The 20,288-nt window shown below is 43.0% G+C and overlaps 1 protein-coding gene across 1 annotated transcript in view; it reads right to left on the bottom strand.

Annotated features, from left to right (window-relative positions):
* The window catches only part of RAD51B (RAD51 paralog B), a 556,308-nt gene that overhangs the window by 63,243 nt on the left and 472,777 nt on the right, over window positions 1-20,288 (bottom strand). The gene's annotated exons all lie outside the window — the stretch shown is intronic.

Below are 20,288 nucleotides of genomic sequence, written 5' to 3'. Positions count from 1 at the left end.
TCATTCCCCTTCCCCTCCACTTTAGAAGGCTGATTACAGAACAACTCCCAGCTCTTACTCAGCCCATTTTGTGTTGTTAAAGTACTGAGACACTGCAATGCCATTTGGCAAATAGCTGCTGCTTTTAAGGCCCCCAAAGGCCCCATTGCTTCACCAGCCCTAGGACCCTCCTACATGATCCAGTAACGGAAGGGTTACTGCCCGCACAGGGGAGGGGGATGTTCCAGGACCCCCCTCCCCATAAGGCCTGGCCTCTGTCCTGCCTGGTCCCCCCTTGCACAGGACCAGCTGTTAAGTATTTTTACCACCCTCCTGCCTAACACACTACATTATGGTCAGTGGTTCCTAGGCTTGCCAATCCAGCTAGATTTTGAAAACTATGTTTTATTTGTCTGCTTTTCCCAGAGTCTAGTCTAGCACATAGTAAATGTTTAGTAAAAGCCAGGTTGCTAAATGGCCACAGGTCCAAAATTATTACTAATTTCATCTCAGTTACTTACTTGCTGCCACTTTTGAACTGGAAAGTATATTTTACAGGCCATCATTAATGATTACGTGAGAATGAACCAGAAAATGTTGTATTTTTGCTATGGAAGAAATGACATCAAGGTCTTTCATAAAGCTGGAGATGTGACAAAGAAGTCATGGCTAACTAAAGCCCCCAAATGATTTTTTAATTGTCTTTCAGTCATTTGTTTTAACTTACTCTTTATCTGAACCTTTTCAAAGAGCCTTATAACCCAGAAATATTGTTTAATTGAAGTTTTATGCATTTTTCTTTCTACAGTATTGGAGGTGAATAAAGAAACGACCAAAGGAAAGCCAAGGAGAGAGATAGCTGATGTAAAAAGAAGAGGAGAAGCAAAGGAATGGAATCATCCAGAAACACCGAAGGTGGACCTGAATAATCAGAATTGGTCTTTATCTAGTGGGAGGATATGAACACCAATTTAACAATAAAAGTTCTCATTATTAGGATTTCCTGGTTTCACATTTGTACATAACTATGAGCATCTAATGTGCTTATTATTTGGTATTCTTTCTGTTGCAAGTCACAGACATGCAGTTGAGACTAAACAAACAAACAAAAATTATTGGAGCACGTAACTGGAATGTTCAGGGGTAACTGACCCTCAGGCACGGGCAAATCCAGGGCCTCATACATGACCTCAAAACTTCCCCTTATGCCCTATGGAATATTCTCTCTCAGTCTCTGGGTTTTGTTGCCCTCTAGGTTGACTTCATTGTCATTCCCCAGTGGGTTCCCCCTCCACAATGGCAAAGATGACCACCAGGAGTTCCAGGCATGCATTCCAATGATTTAGCAACACTGGTTGTTCCAGAGAAGTCCCGGATTTACTCCAATTGGCTTAGCCTGGGCTAACTGACTACTGTAAACCAACGTCTATAAAAAAGGGTATGATTCCTCCCTTGGTCAGACCAACAGCTAGATAGGGTAAAACTGGCCCTATCTATATAACACAGGCTGAAAATTGAAGAGGGGTGTTTCCTTCTAAGAAAATCAGGGTGTAGGTGTAAAAGAAGGGGTAATAGATCAAGGGCAAGCAAAAATACCAGATGTCCACCATGCTCTTTATGAAGCAAGACAATCTAGTGGCTAAAAATAACTTTAGAGTTAGACCCAAGTTTCACTCCTTTTCTACCTTTTACTAGTTATTTTAGATCCAGAACATTTTTTAACCCTGCTGAGCATATTTCCCCATCTGTAAAATCAGGGTGATAATGCCCAGTTCACAGTGTGATTGTAAGAAGCCACCTCACAATATATTACAAAGACAGTGTTTGTGTAGCTTTATCATGTGCCTGTCATAGAAATGGCAGCTGGTACTGTTAACAGCAATCTCCGGGGAAGCTGTGCAAAGCACAGAGGCTACACCCCAGAGGCTCTTTCTCACAAAAATGAGGAGGAAAGAAGGTGGTAGCCAGAACTTAGATGCAAACCATGATGCACAGCTTCACTTTCAGCCTCTCTGGAGCCCACTGGCTTGGTCTTGGCACTTGAACAGAATCTAGTTCCTTAAACTCTTCTCAGCCCACCACCACATTCATTTTCCTTCTACGTACACGTTCAGCAGGACAGGCAATCCCGCTTCTTTGCCAAACTTGATCACTTCCTATATACCTGGTCATGATGCTGAAAAAGTCCTAATTGTAGGTTTCCCCAATATAAGAATAATAGGACTTGAAAATGGCGACTGCCTAGGTACAATTCATGAGTCAGCAGTTAAGAATGCTAAGTATACTAATTCCAATAATTTTATTACCTGTGGCCCGGTGATGATATAGAGGTGGCAGGCATTCAGAAAATCCAGTCAATTGTATGTTATATCTGCAGAGTTGTATCTTAAACTCAATGAATAATAATTAAGAACAACAACAACTAACAATTACTCAACCTTTTTGTGCCTTAGTCCCCTCATCTGTAAAGTGAAGATAATAGAACTTATCTACAAAGATGTGATCATTAAATGGATTATTACGTGTATAACGGTAAACTGCTAAGCTGTGGTTGTTAGTGTTGTTAAGCACCACTGCACTGGAAACAAGTCAATTAGTGATCTTTCTGGTCCTTTGACAAATAAGAGATCTTTTCTTTTGCAAAGAAGAAAAGTTTAAGAGATCTGGCCGTGTTTACAGACTTAAGAGCCACGCACAGCTGGGAAGACTTCAGCAGCTTCTTTCCCTAACTTGTCCCTTTGTTGACGACCTAGTGGGCCAGCTCTTTCGCCCGAAGGCCGAGTGTGAACGTGGGAAGACATCCTGTAATTCTAGTTTGCTGTTGGCTCTGGGCTGCATCATGTGGGTCCCTGCTTACCTCTGGACCTCATAAACAGAGCCTTGAGAGGAAAAATTTGCCAAAGTTCAATTGCATATCAAAGAAAGCCACAGAGCCAGAGCACTCCCTGAGGGCCCACACAGCCGCTTTGTCTACTGCCAAGCCATGGCCCTAATGCATGGATATGCCTGGAAGCCAAGAGCCAAAGCCACAGAGTTCCACCAGTTCACTTAGCCTTGGCATTTCAACGTACTGCGGGATCTGTCATTTGGGTTGTTGTTTCATGGGTAAGAGGTAAAAACAGAAACATCCCCGTCATCAGAAAACTGGTTTACTAAAATCACCACTACTGCCCCAACCCCACCCTGACCGTGAGAATAGCTCCACTGTCTGTGTGACAAAATGGAGCAAATGCCAGCTTTTCCCCACTGGTGAACCCTGCTCTGTTTGTGGCCACTTTTTCCCACTGGCTGACTTGGATAGGCCACTTCCTGCATGTCAGGGTAGGCACAGCCCTGTGGCTAATGCCACTGATGCTGTGTCTGGGCATGGTGCCCACCTCTACCTCAGTCTCTGCTCCTTTAAAGTGAAGCACTCTTGATGGTTTCATTTCTATTCCAATAGCTTTTCAAATCTTCCCTAACAGCGTTTCCTCTAAAATGCATAAACAAAAGGATTCATAACTTCTTCCACCCCTGGGATTTGCTTATTTCTTCCAACAGTCCCCCCAAATCCAGTGACCACAACTTTTCACCCCGGACAATGTGATGCTTTGAATTCTAAAAATATCCCCAAATGGAAAGCTACATAAAGAACATACACGAGAAAATTCTGAAGTTACAAATAGTAGCTTGTCATCTTTGGAGAAGTTCATTTCATGTAAGTCAAGAAATACATGGGGGGCACCTGCTCTATGCACTGTGCTGAGACTTTGAGGAGTGAGTCAGCTCTGCCTTCTAATTTATCTGAACAGCTCAGCTAGCAGGGAAGAGGCAGCAGGTAACTCACTTATAACCATGTGCAGCAGGAAAACCAGAGAGCCACTTCTGCATGGTTGCTGAGAAGAATGTAAATTAATGGTATCATCAAGGTCCGGCCATGAAGGAAAAGCAGGGTATCTTCAAGGGAAGGGCATTCCAGGCAGAGAATGGAGTAGGAGCAAAAGAAGTAAGACTAGAAAGTTCTAGACACTACCATCCACTGCAGAGTCTTACTGGAAACATGTGAATTATGATTAAATACTAAATTATGAGTAAAGAAAAGGTAACTTACACTCATAATATTCTTATCTATGAATTCTGTTTGAACACTCAAAATTCATCTCTCACTAGAAGAGCCCTTATTATTTGAAGCACACAGCTATTTTTAAACAAATTTATGTTTTTAGGGAGGAAAATGCAGTCCTTGAGAAGAAGCGACTTATGCAAGGCTAGCAAAGGTCAGTATCGTGAACTCTGCAAGTGGCCAGGCTGGAGGCAGATCTCAGAGTTCCCGTTTCCTGCATTTCTATCAGACCACCCTGCCTTCTAATAAGACCAACCCCATGTCTTGGTTTTGAACATTTGAAAATGGAAAGAAATGTGACAGGTCAAAATCTCAGATTCCCTTGGCTTTTTGATTACTTGCAAATCCACATAAGGCTCACATATCACCCTCCTCTCGTTTGTCAGCATCTGAATTTGTTTGGTTGTCGTGTGAGTGATGAAAACTTAAAAGCTATGTTGATAATGTACAGCATGTGGAAAACCACTCCCAGGTTCTCTCTGCCTTGGAAAGGCCAGAGGTACATGTACACATTCTCAGGCAACCCAAACAGACCCATTCGTCCACTTGTGCATACACTCAACATCACTAGACACCCATTTAAAAAATACAGCGTACTGTGTGCTGACTCGATGGGAAGCCACGGGCTTAGTTCTCAGACACTGGCCAAGAAGAGATGGGCTCCAACCCATCCCTAGACCACAGGAAAAATACTTTCGACCACAGAGCTGGCTGCAAAATATTCTTTTTGTAGGAAACAAAATGTTTCCAGCCCTGGGATTTTTTTTTTTTTTTTTTTTCCTTTTTGGTCATTTCACTGTTATTGAGCAGGAAAGGCAAAGGCTTAAGCAAGAGGCCAAATAAACATCTAAGGAAACCCAAACCAGGTTCCTTTTCTGGGAGAGTGGAACACAGGGTGAATGAACCATATAACGGACAAGCCCTAGGTCTTTTGAAGCTTTGGGGTCACAGCAACCAAGGCAATTCATGTGTTTAGGACCCCAGTTTAATCCTACTCCAGTGTAGCTCCACTTTCTAACTAAGTCGACTTGGATTAGTTATTACTCTTCCCAAGCCTCAGTTCCCTATGTGTCAAGTATGAATAATGATACTATTGATATCATAGGTTACTATAAAGAACAAATGAAACATACATAATAGTTGCACAATGCCTAGCACATAGTAGGCACTCAAGAAATAGGATTTGTTACAGAAGGTCCAGTAACTCTTACAGGTCACTAGGGGGCTGTTTTCATAGACTGTTTAGAACCCAATGATTCCTTAGAGATTACCTCTCCAGCCTTCACATTTTATAATTAAGGGAACAGTCCTAGAGAGATGACAAGGTGTGACCAGATCATCCAGTCAGTAGGCAGTGGAGCTAAGACCTTGCAGACCGGCTGCAAAAAGTAAAGAGAGTTAAACTGATTAATACCACACAGTATACTATGTGCTGTCAGTTGGCAGTGACCTCCAACTTTAGTGTGCCTGAGAATCACCTGGAGAATGTGTAAAAATGCAGATTTCTAGGCCCACTCCCAGGGCTGCTGATTTAGTCTGGGAAGGCACAGGGATCTGAATTTTAACAAGCTCAGCAAGTAGATTCCAAAAGGTATTCCTCTAACCCCTGGTCAAGAAACACTACAAGAGGAAGTCATCAGCCAAATAAAGAAGCGAGCAGAGTGCTACAGTTGTAGCATATGGTTCAGCACAAACCAGCAATGTGGCAAGCCCTACATAAATAATGAAGACTACTCCCATTGTACAAAGGAGTAAACCAGGTATAGCATGGCATTGCTTCTTCTTCTAGATCATTAACTATTTTACAGAAGAGGAACCTATGACTCAGAGTCATTTGCCTAAGATCATATATCTAATTAGAGACAAAGCTACAACTTAATTCTAAAGTATCATTATATTTTTCACAATGAAGAATTTTATTTCTAGGTACCTAGAAGTGAAGACAGTGGGCTTATGTATGTATATTATATGCCAGAATCTAAGAATCAATTTTAATCCCTGAAAGAATTAAAAAAAAAAAAAAAAAAAAAAAAACTCATCCATTTCCAAATGCACAAGTCTTCCCATATTACTTCTGGGGCTATGATTCATTCCATTGGCTCCCTTATAGGCTAATGGAAGAAAATTGGTTAGAAGGAAGAAGTAACGATGCCATATAATGCTGGACGTTTCAGAGACACCAGAAACTGTATTCCCATTGGTACACACCACCTGTTTCCTTTTCATTAAAATCCTACTCTTCTAATAGAAAACATATACCTGACCTTGAGGTCTATAAAGTTCTGTGCGTCATCAAGTAACCACACAAGTATCATAGTGAGTGGTTACTATGGTAAAGAATTTGGGAATTTCCTAGACAGACTCCAAATAAATCAGTATGGGATTGGACTCAGAGTTGTTCTCCAAACGACGGAGTTTCATCTGTTCCCTGCAGTGATGGAGCATGTAAGAGTCTCTTAGCAATTTCTGGGGTTTTACCCCCAGAGACTAGAAATGATGATTTTTTCCTATTTCTTGGTGCAATACTAACGGGTCTCTGAAGGTACACAATATAGCTCCTCCACATCTACTTTTCTTGGACAGCAATAACCTTCATCCTCCAACAGAGTCCCTTCTGCAAGTTGCTATGAAATGTGGGCAACATGGCAAAGTGAAAGCCATGGCCCTGTTTGAAGAAATTGATAACTGAATTCTCCAGCTGACAATGCTTATCCTCCCAAGAATCTCGTGTTCAGTAAGTCAGTAACCGTGGCCTTCGAAAAGATTTATTATGATTTAGATAAATCTTACAACCACTATTATTGGCCAAAGAAGGGAAGTGTAGAAGTCTCCTATAGAATCTGAGGCGGAATCTGAATCAGAATCCAAATACATAGCTAACCATGTATCTGACCACGTAACCACCATTTCCCTCCCGGAGAGAACTGCGGCCTCGGAGATGCCTCTGCTCTGTGTCATCAGTGCATTCAGAGAACGCCACCTCCTCTTCTATGATGTGAACCCATTGAAGAGTGGGAGCCTTCCCTGTGTTCAACATGGGAGGGGCAGGGTCTGGATGTGTGCGGGGCAACGCACTTCTTTTAGAAGAGGGTCTTCTTGTTTCAAACCCCCGACCCCCACAAGGCATTATTTCCAGCCATTAAAATGCTTCCTGAGCTTAGGTACATCTGGAAAGTTTTGGAAAACCCCACAGGAAGGAGACTGGGCCAGAAGAGCTCCTTTTCTCATGCCACTCAGGAAGTACTGCACAAAATGTTTGCCCTCCAAGACAGCTCAGCCCAGGGACCCAACTCTTAAGGCTGGAGAATCATGGTAGACAGAAAAGCCTTTTGGGGAACAAGGCCAGTGAATATCTGGGTTCTTGTACTGACCACATGCCAACCAGAGAGCTTTCTTATGTGGATTATATCAGTCAAGGGCCACCAGAACAACAGGACTCACCCCAGGCAGTTTGAGAGAGAGAATTTAATGTTGGAAACTAGTTACAAACGTGTTCGAAGAGTTGAAAGGAAAACAGAGGACAGTAAGACAAACCAAAGATTAATAACAGTAAGAAGCCACCCCATCCCTAGAGCTGGAGCAACAAAGGAAGACCTGCTGTCACGAGAGCCCAGAGGATGGAGCTGCCCAACTCCAGCTCTCTGTGGAGCTGAAACCACAAAGGAGTCATGAAGGAGGAACTAATGTTATTGCCCGAGACACCACTGGAAGCAGAGAGGGAGGCAGAAATCACGGCTTCTCTCATCCTTCCGCCCTTCAGTCTCTCTCCAGGACCCGGAACCAAGTAGGACCCATGGAAAGGGAGCCTGAGAAGCGCAGGTTGCTGGGTCAGTTCCTTGTGATGCCAAGCAGAGCAGAGGAAAGGCAGGGAGTAGATCTAAGAGCCAAGAAGCAATGGACTGGCATGCCGACTAGGGCAGGAATTCCTGATTCCCAATTTGTAGATGGAAATCTTTTAGAGAATCTTGAAACCTAGACCGGTCGTCCTCCCAATTAGCTACTGATTTCACACCCTTGGACTTGAAGTTTGCCAGAATTCACTGAAGAGGGAGAGGCAGCTACCCACGAGTCCTCTCCTCCAAGAGCGCTTTCTCAAAGCTCATTTGTGTCTTTCACTTTCACCAGGTGATTCCAAACTTCACTTTTCACACCTTCTGATAACCAGGGTTTTAAAAGAAGAAAGCATTGAGGATGGAGCAGAAGGGAATGAATGGCCAGGAACAATGGGAAAAGGGGATTTCGACTCAAAATTCTGCCCAGTAGGAAATCCTTTTTGATCTCCAAGCTAATTCCTAATAGCAGTGATTGAGGTCTGGGTGGAAGAGTGGAAGCAGCCACATAATCAGGAAACTATGTGTGTCCTGAGCAGGGCCAGCTCTGTCTCCCTCCCAGGCCTGCTCATTCTCTGGTCCTAGCCCATTCAGTGAGCGATCATCTCATCCAGTCACTCCCTTACATCGGAAATGATTCCTCCTTCCAACCTCCTCCAGATGCTTTCTCTCTGTGCATAAATGCTGTTGATCCTGCCTCCTTACCATCTCATGTCTTTTCCTTCTTCTCCATCTCCATGGCCACTACTTCGGTTCAGGCCCTCATTTTTCTGCATCCTAATTCAAACCGCTCCAAAACCAGCATGGCAAACTCCTCCCTAAGAGAACACTGTCAAGTACAAATCTGATGTCACAGCTCTGCTGGGAGTCTCTCAGTGGAAATCTGAAGAGCCTTCAGGATCAAAGCTGATTTGCCCGATGTTTCCTTTCCTTGTTTTGTTTTTATATACAGGCCCCATTTCCCTCGTCCCCACTCACTGTACAGATATCCACGTACACTTTCCAGTAGCACTAAAGACAGAGACCATTTGTAGTTCCCACCTCAAAGTCTTTGTTCATGTAGCTTCCTTAGACTCCTTCCCCACCTACCTGGCAAATACTGATACACTCTTCAAGCCTAATCTCAAATATTCTGCCTTCCTCTGAATCCTTCCCTGACTATGCCTTCTCTTCTGAGAGTTCTGATCATCCAGTATTGATGCCCATACTACTCTGTCAAAACTCCCTCAGTCCCTTCTTGTATGTATTTACATGTCTGTTTCCCCTCTACAGGGTGTTCTTCCTCTGCTAGTATGATTTTTCAGGGCAGGAAACTGGGCTTTATTGGACTGTATACTCCCAGCATGTGGCACACATATCTACCCAGAAAAGATTTGAAAGTCGAAAAAGAGAAGAAAGGGAGGGAAGAATGGAATGAAAAGGGAGTGCCTAACACAAAGAATATTTAATGGTCTAGTGCAGATAAAAATAGAAGAGTTATAAGAGGATCCATGTCTATGGTTAGAGCACACACAAAGGACTATTATAATAATTACAGTCTCGAGAAGATTTATTGCTAAAGATTTTAAGCTGTAATGTACACCGTTTCTTAATTGAGGAAAAATATTAGATTTTTAGGAGATGAAAAAGTCGACCAGGACTTCACAGATGCTATGGCAGTCACACAGCCAACTGGTCTCAGTGGGTTTTCTTTGAAAATACTTGGCCTTTGGACAATCAAAACATGTAATGAGACCTCCTATGCACAGGGGTCCTAGAGACAAATGAAGCCTTTGGTAGAAATGCCTGCTGTTTAATTTAAACTGAGATTATAGGCTGGTTCCTGAGAAGGACTGGCTACTCAAGTCAATGGGATCAAATGTTGACATGCTCTCAACAGAGCCAGTCACAGGGATCTTGGAGCAAGATTAAATGAGAAAAGGGGGAGAAGGGTATAAAAAGGTAAAGCTAGTGCCAAAATGGAGTCGTAAGTAAGAAACAGAGTTCAGTCACAAGAAGAGCCTAAGATTCCAATGCGGGTCAGTATAGATAACTATGTATATCTGGAGAGAATACTGTACAAATAGCTACAAATAAGAGAACAGCTTGGTATAAGCACGGCTGTTGAAGGGTTAGAGGTCATATTGGATCTACTGAAGCTTTTTGTTTTAAGGAGGCTCCTGTAAGAACATAGAATTGCCAGAGTTTCCCCATTTCACTAGACATGGGCAGTCTTCATTAGTGTACAGGGCTAATAGTATCAGAGGAGGCCAGACAATTCAGAAAGATTTTAAAGGTAAACCATAAAATTGATTATAATGTGGGGAAAGTGACTTTGCAAGGAAATGGAGTAAAGGGAGAGATGTCACTTATATGTCATCTTGTGGGGGAAAGGGTGTCTTTACTGGGCACACCACTGAACCTCCTGGCCCTGCAGGCTTTTGCTGGAGGAGGTCATGGACAGGTGGGCACAGGTCTGTCCTCTCACAGGGGGCAGGACTCCGCAGAGACTCTCTCTTTCTGTTTTGACAATAAATGGCAGAACACTGAAGGCGAACCCAGAACACAGAAAAAGACGCTGGCCAGAAAGACCAGAGCTTGGAAGGTGAGAGAGGAAGGGCCTGGATATGCCCTGAGTGGAGAGCGAGGCTCAGAGGACTGTCCTCCGTGGTGCTCGTTCTTCCTCAAGAACGTTCCGTTGCCAAGCAAAACCGTACTGTCATAGGAAATAACTAATGATTATTTAACAGACAGAAAACGCTCTCTCAAAGCAATGACTCATTCCACTTTTGGAAGGGATCATTCTGGCTGGTGCAGCTGTTGACGGCGGCTGTGCCAGTGGGGGCCCGGACAAACGTCCCAAGCAGCACGGGTGAACAGTTTCACATTAACATGGGACTTGGTACAGAACAATGGTTAAAAACCCGGGGATGGAGTGGGGGAGGCGGGAATATAGATATATATGTGGGGGACCCTTAGAGGCCACGTGATTTAAAGCAATTTTTGAAGCTCTATAAACCTCAATGTAGTCATCTTTAAAATACACATAGTAATACCTACTTCATAGGGTAGTTGTGAGGTTACAGAAAGAAAATACCCACAAAGCAACTTCGCGGAGTAATTGGTACAAAGGAAACTTTTCTAAAAAACAATTTTTTTTATTGTTGTTCAAGTACAGTTGTCCCAGTTTTTCCTCCATTGCTCTCACCTAAAGGAAACTCTTAATAAATGGTTGGATAAACAGAGCAAGTAGCAAGCCAGGACTGCCGGAGCTTTGAGTGATTTGTGCTCAATTCTGCCCAGATATACGAGGTGCCTCAGTTCTACCTTCTTAAGGTTTATAACAATGTATCTCATTCTGGAGGCTTGATGAAGAGATACATCCCTCACTGAGAGTCCCAGCTCAATGTCTCAGTGCCAATTCTGAGTCAAGAACTCAGAAGGTAGGCAGCGGGGTACAGCCACTGCAGCTTGGCTCTCCAAGGGTGTTCTCACCATCATAGTCCCTTTGGTAACAATAAAACAAGGGTCCAAGACTCAAGCACATATGCTCTTTGTCCTAGATGCCAGAACTCCCAAGCTCTGCCAAGCCAAGAAGGAAAACTTTCAGAAAGAGACCCCTGTGGAAAAATCTGTTTCTAGCATATGAACTCCAAGGCAAATGCCAGGAGCCATTGACTGATTTAAAACTCTAGGCAAGGTTATTGCATGTGGAGAGAGCGGCGACCGTGCAAGGAAGGACTGAGTGTATCAACTCTATGGCAACTGAAAAGTCCATATGACTGAGAGCAGCAGAAACCAGGACAGCTCAATGACTTATATTGCAGTTGACAACCACTCAGGCATTGGATGGTGTTGGGACATATCTCAGAGTGCTACGGTAACATAATCAGCCTTACATAAATTTAAATCAAATGCTAGAGATATATTTGCCTCATTTTCCCTCACATCTCTACCACATTAGTCCTGCATCTGCTTCCTATCCCCCTACGCCTAATTTCAAAAGATATTAAGATTATGGAAGGGTCTGAAGCCCCACCCCACCCATGGCCCCAAGCGTGCTGAAATGCACACTAGCACTTTACCATGCTATGACCTCTGGGCCGCAGTGGCCTCACAGAAAGAAGCAGAGGCCACAGCAAACTGCCCCAGCAACAGCAACCAGCTACGAGTTCTCCAAGCTGGATCTGCTTAGGCCACATGTGTGACAAGCTGTGCTTTTCAAATTATATACACGGGGCAAGAGCATTTTCTGAATCACAGTCACATGCCAGATGTAGTTCAAAGGCAAATAATGGCAAGAACAAGAGAAAAAGCAAGAAGCGGCTCACCATCTCCTTTCTAATGCTCCTGTCTCAGAGTGGAAGGTGCTGCTCTAATATGTAAGCTAAATGACCTTCTAGATCTAGTCATCCTTGGGCAAAAATCAGAGAGAAAGTTAATAAGAACCATTCACTGCAAGCCAAAAGAATCGCCACTTAGCCAGGGCTCCATTTTCCAGTACCTCATTTTATTCCTTTTTAATTTTTTTCTTTAGAAGCCTACATCTCACAGAACGTGGGATAAGAAAAAGAACTTAGGTTCTGGAGTTATACGAACTTGGCCTCAAATCTTGATACCACTACTGAATACTAGTTATGTATCCTCTTAGCCCAGTTTCTCTATTTGCAAAAAGGGAGATAAAGGGGTGCCGTGGGGGTAACCGGAAGTTATGCATGTGAAAGGATTGAACATAATGCCTGCCACCATAGGTACTCAACAAAAACTAACTCCCTGTCACCCCTAGAAAATAAAGGGGGCTTAAGTTAGCACTGCATGGAGCACTAAAACAGAGCAATGATGCGTTTCATTACCAAAGTAGGGGACGCTGAGATGGCACGAAATGGGTCCCCACACAGGCTGCCTTCAGCCACTTGCTTCCTTTCCTCTATGCCCAACTCTGACGCAAAGATTCAAAAATATGGTAAATACAAAGCCTCTCTCATGCTGAGAAGACCAGACAAACAAAAGGTCAGGAAACTCCAGTTCTCCCAAACCATTGCACACCTTTATTCTATAAAGACAGGCGACAGGAAACTCAAGATTTCAGGGTGACCCACCATGGGCACAAATGATTATTTGCAGGTGAGGGGAAGAGAAGTCAGCCCTGTTTGCAGGATGTTGTGTATAAGGAAAGCCATTTGGCTGGGAAGTCTATGTTCATTATGAAGTTCAACTTGGAAAAACTTATTTATATGTCTGGGCCCAAGAACTTAAAATGCTGACTTTTATCTGGTAATTCATTGCAATGTGCGGTGGGATGGTGCTTTGCAAAAATATTTTTCTGCAGTTCTGTAGAACATTTTTATGAACCCCTGGAGGTCACAGGGTAGATATAAATATCACATCACTTACAAACCCAATAATTTGATTGGGTTTGGGGATCTTTTAGTCCAGAGTTTACCTACTAAAAGTCAGCATAGTACAGTGAAAATAGCAATAGATTAGAAATCAGAATTGAATTCCAGTTCCATTTCTGTTTCTTACTAGTTGTGCAACCCTGACTAAGTCACTTCACTTCAATTACTTACATGCATCTGTAAAGTGAGGGGCTACCCCTGTGAGAACCACCGGAAGTGCTTGCCCTCACTGAATGGCCACTGGGATCAGGGTCTGAGAACCCTCACTGTTAACAAACTCCTGTGACTCTTAAGCTCACTGCAGCTGAGAATCACTGGATAAGATCATTTCTAGAGGGCATCTCAGAGCGGACACTGTCAGATCCTAAATGTGTTCTTTCTAATCAAAGTGCTGGATCAGTTGTAAACCAAGTTCGCAGTTTATATAGATACCGAATCCTTCTCTCTCCTTTGTTTTCTAACCAAAGATGTTGACCCATTTTCTTCTCACTCGTAGCTAACCAACCAAGGCTAAAGTACAACATCCTGTCCAACCTTCACTCTCAAATGAGCCAAATAAATTTCAGCGTCCTTGACTCTCAGGTCACTGCCTGTCCAAGAGATCTTGTAGCTGTTTCCTACGTTGTTTTCCAACTGAGAACACTGTTCTTCCCTAGCCCGACAATGAGGGCTCCGGGGTGGTTCCAAAGCCTTGTGTCTCTTCTACTTCCTGCCACAGCTGAGATTTCACTAGAAATCTCTCATCCGCATATCTGCCCTGGTTTACTTAACAAGTTAGAGCTGGAAGGGTCACTGCAAAAGATTTGTTACCAGACAGTGTGTAAAAATAAAACTAGTCAGAGCTGGAGGAGAATGACAGAGGAGATAAAATTCTGGTGAAATGAGTGGCTCATTAAAGGGGAAGCAACCTAAACGTTCTGTGAGTGAACCGGTCACTCAGGTCCCGATGGTCAGAGATCACGCTCCTCAAAGAGAGAAATAAAGATAGGTATTGCTTTCCACGCAAACAAATGTATTACAGCAGTATTCTTTATTCACAGATCTGTCTGCTCTACTTTTTGGTATTAAGGTACTTCTTCCTTTTGGAAGTGGTGGTGACACTTAATTTTACAACTTGATGAAAAACCATGTCTAAACCCTATGGTGGTTCTCCCACCCTTGCTTTGTTTTGATATCAATTTGAACTTGTATTGACCCCATGTGGTTCGAAATCTTGTAGGGAAAACTGACTTTCCCCCTCAGCAGAGATCCATGGTCTGTTACAGCCAAAGTATGTGAAAGACAGACCCCCATCAGAGCCAAGGGAGCCGGGGCACAGAGGCCTTTTTTAACTGGGAATTTCCAAAGGAGCCTCTACAAGGGAAAGTTTTCTCTACTTGAGCCCATTCAAAAGCAGGGACGTTTTTGAGTACACTGACGTTTTTCAAAGGGAGCCCCATGGAGTTTTCTGTTTGTTTGTTCGCTTGTTTGTAGGTGGTGGGAAGGTACTGACGTTCCCATCTCAAATGTGGAGACAGAAACAGGACGTGTGCCCTGCGCATCTGCGTTGTTCTGCAGATGGAGCCTGTCTGTGCTCTGGGAGCCCCAGCTCACTGCATTCATGTGTGGTTACTGCGTACTTTCAGGTGCGATTTCCTCAGATTTTAATACAGTTGCCTAAAAAAAAGAACCTTTCTTAAGAGTCACCCTTCTGGGTCCCATTTTATACATTTTCCCACTCTGTTCAATACCTGTTAGAGCACTTCTGAGGGAAGAGTGTGGGCCGGGGGTTAGATTTCACACATGAGCAGCTCTGAAAAGGGAGTAAACATTTATACCCAAGGCAATGTACTTGGCTGGGATTCTCTGTTCCCTTTGCTATTTCTGCAGATATTTATGCTTAAAAAATAATTTCTCCCACCCCTGCGGCACAGCCAAACTTCTCCTCTGGCTGGATCCAGTCACAAAAAAAAAAAAAAAAAAAAAAAAAAAAGTCTCCTTGCCTAAGAACAGCAGATGAGCTGGGGTAGAAAACAACAGAATATGGTGACCTGGAACCATTTTACAAAGAGAGGAGGGCTGATTTTCGAATGAGGAGAACTAAGCCTAAATTTTTTCTCGGAGGAATCTGGGAGCAGGGAAATGTACAACTATGCCTTCCATCGGAAAAAAACATCTCCAATGTCTTTTTTTGGGTGAATATGAATATATGCCTGACATTCTTTTTTTTTTTTTTTTTTAAGGTTTTAAAGTTTATTTTCAGAGAGATGGGGAGGGGAGGAGAAGAAAAGAGAGAGAAACATCAATGTGAAGGAGAAACATCGATTGTTTGTCTCTCACGTGCACCTTAACCAGGGACCAAACTTGCAGCCCAGACATGTGCCGTGACTAGGAATTGAACCAGTGACCCTTTGCTTCACAGGATGATGCCCAATCAGTTGAGCCACACTGATCAGGGCTATGCCTGACATTCTGGTCCCAAATCTACCTTTCAGCTTATCTGGGAGAAAAGATTTATCTTTTCTTTTTTTTCCCCAGTTATTCATTAAGCCTTTCCAACCACAGAGGGAAGAACTTAAGACTTGTGGAAGATGACAACAAAGATTGCTTATCCTCCCCCTCCGCTAAAGCCCCCATGCTGCCTGTTCCCTGAAAGCAGCTGCAGAATCCCTCCCTCCCTATGCCTGGCTCCCTGTTTAGGGCCCGGCTTCCTTACATAAAGGAATTCCAACTAGGATTTCAAGGGAAGCTGGGTTCCTGCTCTCCCATAGTCCCCAGCTGTCTGGTTCTACCAAAAGGTATTCTGTATTCAGTATTCGTGTAGCATTTCTAGGTAAGTATCTGCTTGTAATTGTCAAGTTTAAGGCTAAAATTTTAAACTGGTAATTATGAATATGTTAACAGAACTATTAAACTGCAAAACTCAACTGCTATGGGGAAGAGGGGTTCAAAATAAGCAGTATGTCCTTCCTCAAGACTGGGTTCATGGATGGATACAAGGAGTTTGCTTCCTTCTTTCTTCCTCTCTCTTTCAAAATGAATGTATTGAATGTGCCAGGGTCCAGCACTGACCTTGCTTCTCAGGGCACACAGATAAGACTCAGTCACAGCACGCAAGGGGCTCATCAGTGAGGACTCACACATGCAAGAATAGACAAGTGCTACATGCAGCTGCGGGCGTGACTCAGGGGAGAGGGGTTGATTGAAGCTGCGGGGTCAGGAAGTCTTCAGAGTGATGGTGCTTGTCTTTTAAAATACAAAATGGACACCAAAAGAAGAATTTTATCACCAGAAAGGAAACAAGGAATACTCCCAAGATGTGAAACAACCTGGGACTTTGAGAAAAGCCTAAGGATTCAAATAAGGATCAAAAGCTTGAGCAATATTTTTGGTCCTGTCAACAATTTACGTCTCTTATTAGCCTCCTCCCTCAAGTGTTCTGTAACATCAGGGTGCCTTCTAAATGGGAGATGAAAATATGGTTATAAACCCCATTTAAATAAACCTTCTGGATGAAAAAGTCACCTCTTCCCAATTTGTTGAAATAAGAGTCATAATATTTATTTCATCAAGGGAGTGTGAAGCTTAGTTGGGATTAATTTACTCCTTCTAGGGCACTTAAAAATTTATCTAATCCCATATGTGGTTTGTAGGAACAGACTTCATGAGGTTTTGATGAGAAATAGTATGAATGTTTCATCAAGTTTTTTCATCCTTCTTTCAAGTAAAACCACCCTCACCCCAGCTTTTCCAGTCCCGCATTACAAGACACCTGGTTCCCGTGACAGCTTCCCCAGCAAAGGCCTCGGCCAGGCTAGTCTGGACGCTGCCGCCTCCTTCATCAGCACAGGACCTCCCCGAGCTGTAGGGCCCTCCATCTCCTCTAAAGCACTTGACTCATGATGCTCATACAGCACCTACTGTGTACATGTTTATCTTCTTCCCCATGTTGATTGTGAACAATGATAGGGCATCAACTCACTCATATTTTGATTCTCTTACAAACATCTTACATAGTAACTAGCAGAGAAGAGGTGATTAAATCGTTTGTCGAATGAATGGATACACAAATCCCATGCTATTGTTGCAAGGCAAAAACCAACCCATGTCTTCTGAACATGTGGCCTGCCCTCCTGGTTTGCTTCTTTTGCTGTTCAACCTCACCCCACATTGTCCCTTTCCTTTCCGAGTAACCTCATTTGATCTATTTCAGGCAGGGGTTTTCAATCTGGGCTATACAGTAAAATCACGTGGGGGAGCTTTATGAATAAAACATACACTGATGTCTGGTCTCATCAGCAGAAATTTTGATTTAATTTGTCAAGGTGGGGCCCTGGTGTTGGCATTTTATAAATGCTCCTGTGATGGGTCTAAAGTATATCCGGGCTTCAGAAACAGTGATTTAAAGTGATACCCAAGCCCATCTTCTTCTGAAAACTTATGTGCCTCTGATGAGCTTAACCACTTATTAGGTAACAAATCATGTGATAGTATCTCAGTGTTAGCTTCTTCTTTAACTCCTACAGTTCTTTTTGAGCCTTCCTGAAAGGGTATGTATGCATATATGCATGTGTATTGCATATTTCAGGTGTCTCTCACACTAGAACAGAAGGAACTTGAAGGCAAGAACTGCCTCCTACTTCTTTGCATCCCCACACCATGCACATGGTGAACCAAATCATACTTTTAGTTATTTAACAAAACCAAGCCACTAAAAAAACAAAAACAAAAACAAAACCCTAGTAGTGGCCATTTTAATTCAATTCTAAGAATAAAAATGTTGCAAAAAGGGTGGGGCAGGATTGAAGCAGAGGAGGAAAAGAAGAAATAAAAGTCAAATGGAAAAAAAGCTAAATTAGTCCAAAAGAAAATGCTTCCCAGCTTTAAAGAGAGTTTTTACAAACACTGAAGCAGAATAAACAAGAGAATTAACTTGGCTTTTGCCCTGATAAGGAGATTTCTTCCTTGGTTATATAATTTTACAACGTTTCCAGGGTGTAAAGAAAAATAATCAGCCAGGGAGGGCTCCTTCGCTTGGACTACACAATTCATCTCTTGGGTGAATCAGCTGGTAGATCTGCTCAGCTTCCAGCCCTGTGATCTTAGACTAACCTTCACATTCAAGAGCCCTGGCATATAGCTCAATGTCACAGAAACAGGGTAAAACATAACCTTCATTCCATAACCTTTATCCCTCTGCTTGAGCATTGAGAGAGAAAACAGAAGAAAACAAAAGCTACACCTGGTATCTTCCCCTAGAACCTGGTGTCCCATCGCTTGCCTATGGAACGATCTAGGCACATTCTCCTACTAAGTGATGTCATAAAGAAGTATTATTTGGAGCAATTAACCTTAAAAGTACATATCCCAGAAAAGGTTTATTTTCATCTGGCTTCTCTACTTTGTCATGAAGTAAGACCACAGAAAAGGCTCCATGAATCACTGAGCACAGCCTCAGAAAGAGACATGTTTTCTGTATCAAGCTTTATCCTATTCATCAGGCCTCAAATTTAACAACTGGTACCAAAAGGCATTAACCCTGGCTGGTTTGGCTCAGTGGATTGAGCATCGGCCTGCTAGCTAAGTGTCGCTGGTTCGATCTTCCAGTCAGGGCACATCAGAGAAGGAAAACTCTGACTCCAAAAAACCTCCGCTGCCTTGCGGCATACCTCTTCAGGGGAAAGGCTAAGGGAGTAAACCCCGACAGAAAATCCGGAGCCGGAGTCCCTAAGGCGGTTTGACGTTGTAGTCAACACCGGCAACTCCTGCGGCGCACCTGAAGCCAAGCTGTATTGACTCCGTCTTTCCCTTGGACCCTTCAGCTGCGAAGAGAGGGGGGGTCTGCTGCATGGGCAACAGCAGACCCTCCATATCACCCTGCCCAGGCTCTGTAGCTTCAACTTCACTGGAGAGGACACTCCAGCGTCATCGCAAGATGTCTATTCAACACGGGAGGAGACAGATACCGTGTCACTCCTGAGTCGGACTGCACAACCATTCTCGGCGGTGCAGATAGACTCTTAAGAAGCTACACCATCGTCTCTCGAGATGGACGGCTGCCGATACGATACCAAAAGGCATGCATACTTCTGTAGATGAATGAAACACACATTCTTTTGCCTGGGTTGGCCATTTTAATGCTGGTCATATTTTACTTCAATTTCTCATTATTATTCGAAACATAATTCAAAAGCATTTAACTCTGCTCTTGATTGACTAGTAATGATAGTAACAAGTTGTCCTTTGGAGATTAAGATAACACCGCTGAGCCATCTAATAGGATCTGAGTTGATGGACTGTCACTGAGCCACTCACGCTTTGCTCCGGTTTCTTCTCATGATCAGTAGCCTGAATTTGACCTTATGATCCAAGAACCAAAAGCCACCAAAATGTTCTAGTCACCAAAAAGACAGAAAATAATAGCATCTGTCCTATTAGCCACTTCCTATTACCACTAATAAAATAGAAATGACTGGTTAATTTAAAGAAAAATATGGCTCTAACTTCTTTATTTACTAATAAACATTAACTAGAATTAGTAGTTAATGGTAACCTGGAATCCATGATATCATATATAATAGGCTGAATCACAAAATCAGTGTGTGTCATCATGCAAAGTCTAAAACAGAGATGAACTACAAGTTTTCAAGGAGTGGGGTTAAGGATCCACGAAAATGACTGAATCAACTTTGATACACAAGGATTTTGCTTCTTAAGAGTTCAGGCAGTAGTGCTTGACAATCCTTAACAATATGCCTGATAGCTGCAAGCAGGGTTTATTCAACAAAATCTATGACCCAGGATACAAATTAAAGGTCATTAGGTCCTACAGGAATATTTTTGGATCTGTTCCACTGAAAAGAGAAGTAGGTAATGAGCACGCCAGGGCCTGAAAACTCAAGAATGTTCCCCTAAATGAAAACAAGCAGCTCCATCTTCTTAGAACATGGCTGAGTCCATCATCAAGCTGGAATGTTATTTACAGTCCCGAGCAAACCAAGAAGAATCCTCTGGTCTGTA

The sequence above is a fragment of the Furipterus horrens genome, unplaced genomic scaffold, assembly GCF_987537825.1.
Source record: "Furipterus horrens unplaced genomic scaffold, mFurHor1.1.pri manual_scaffold_3, whole genome shotgun sequence".
NCBI classification, from domain to species: domain Eukaryota; kingdom Metazoa; phylum Chordata; class Mammalia; order Chiroptera; family Furipteridae; genus Furipterus; species Furipterus horrens.
The sequence above is the reverse complement of the archived record's forward strand: the minus strand, read 5'-3'. Positions and strand labels throughout refer to the sequence as shown.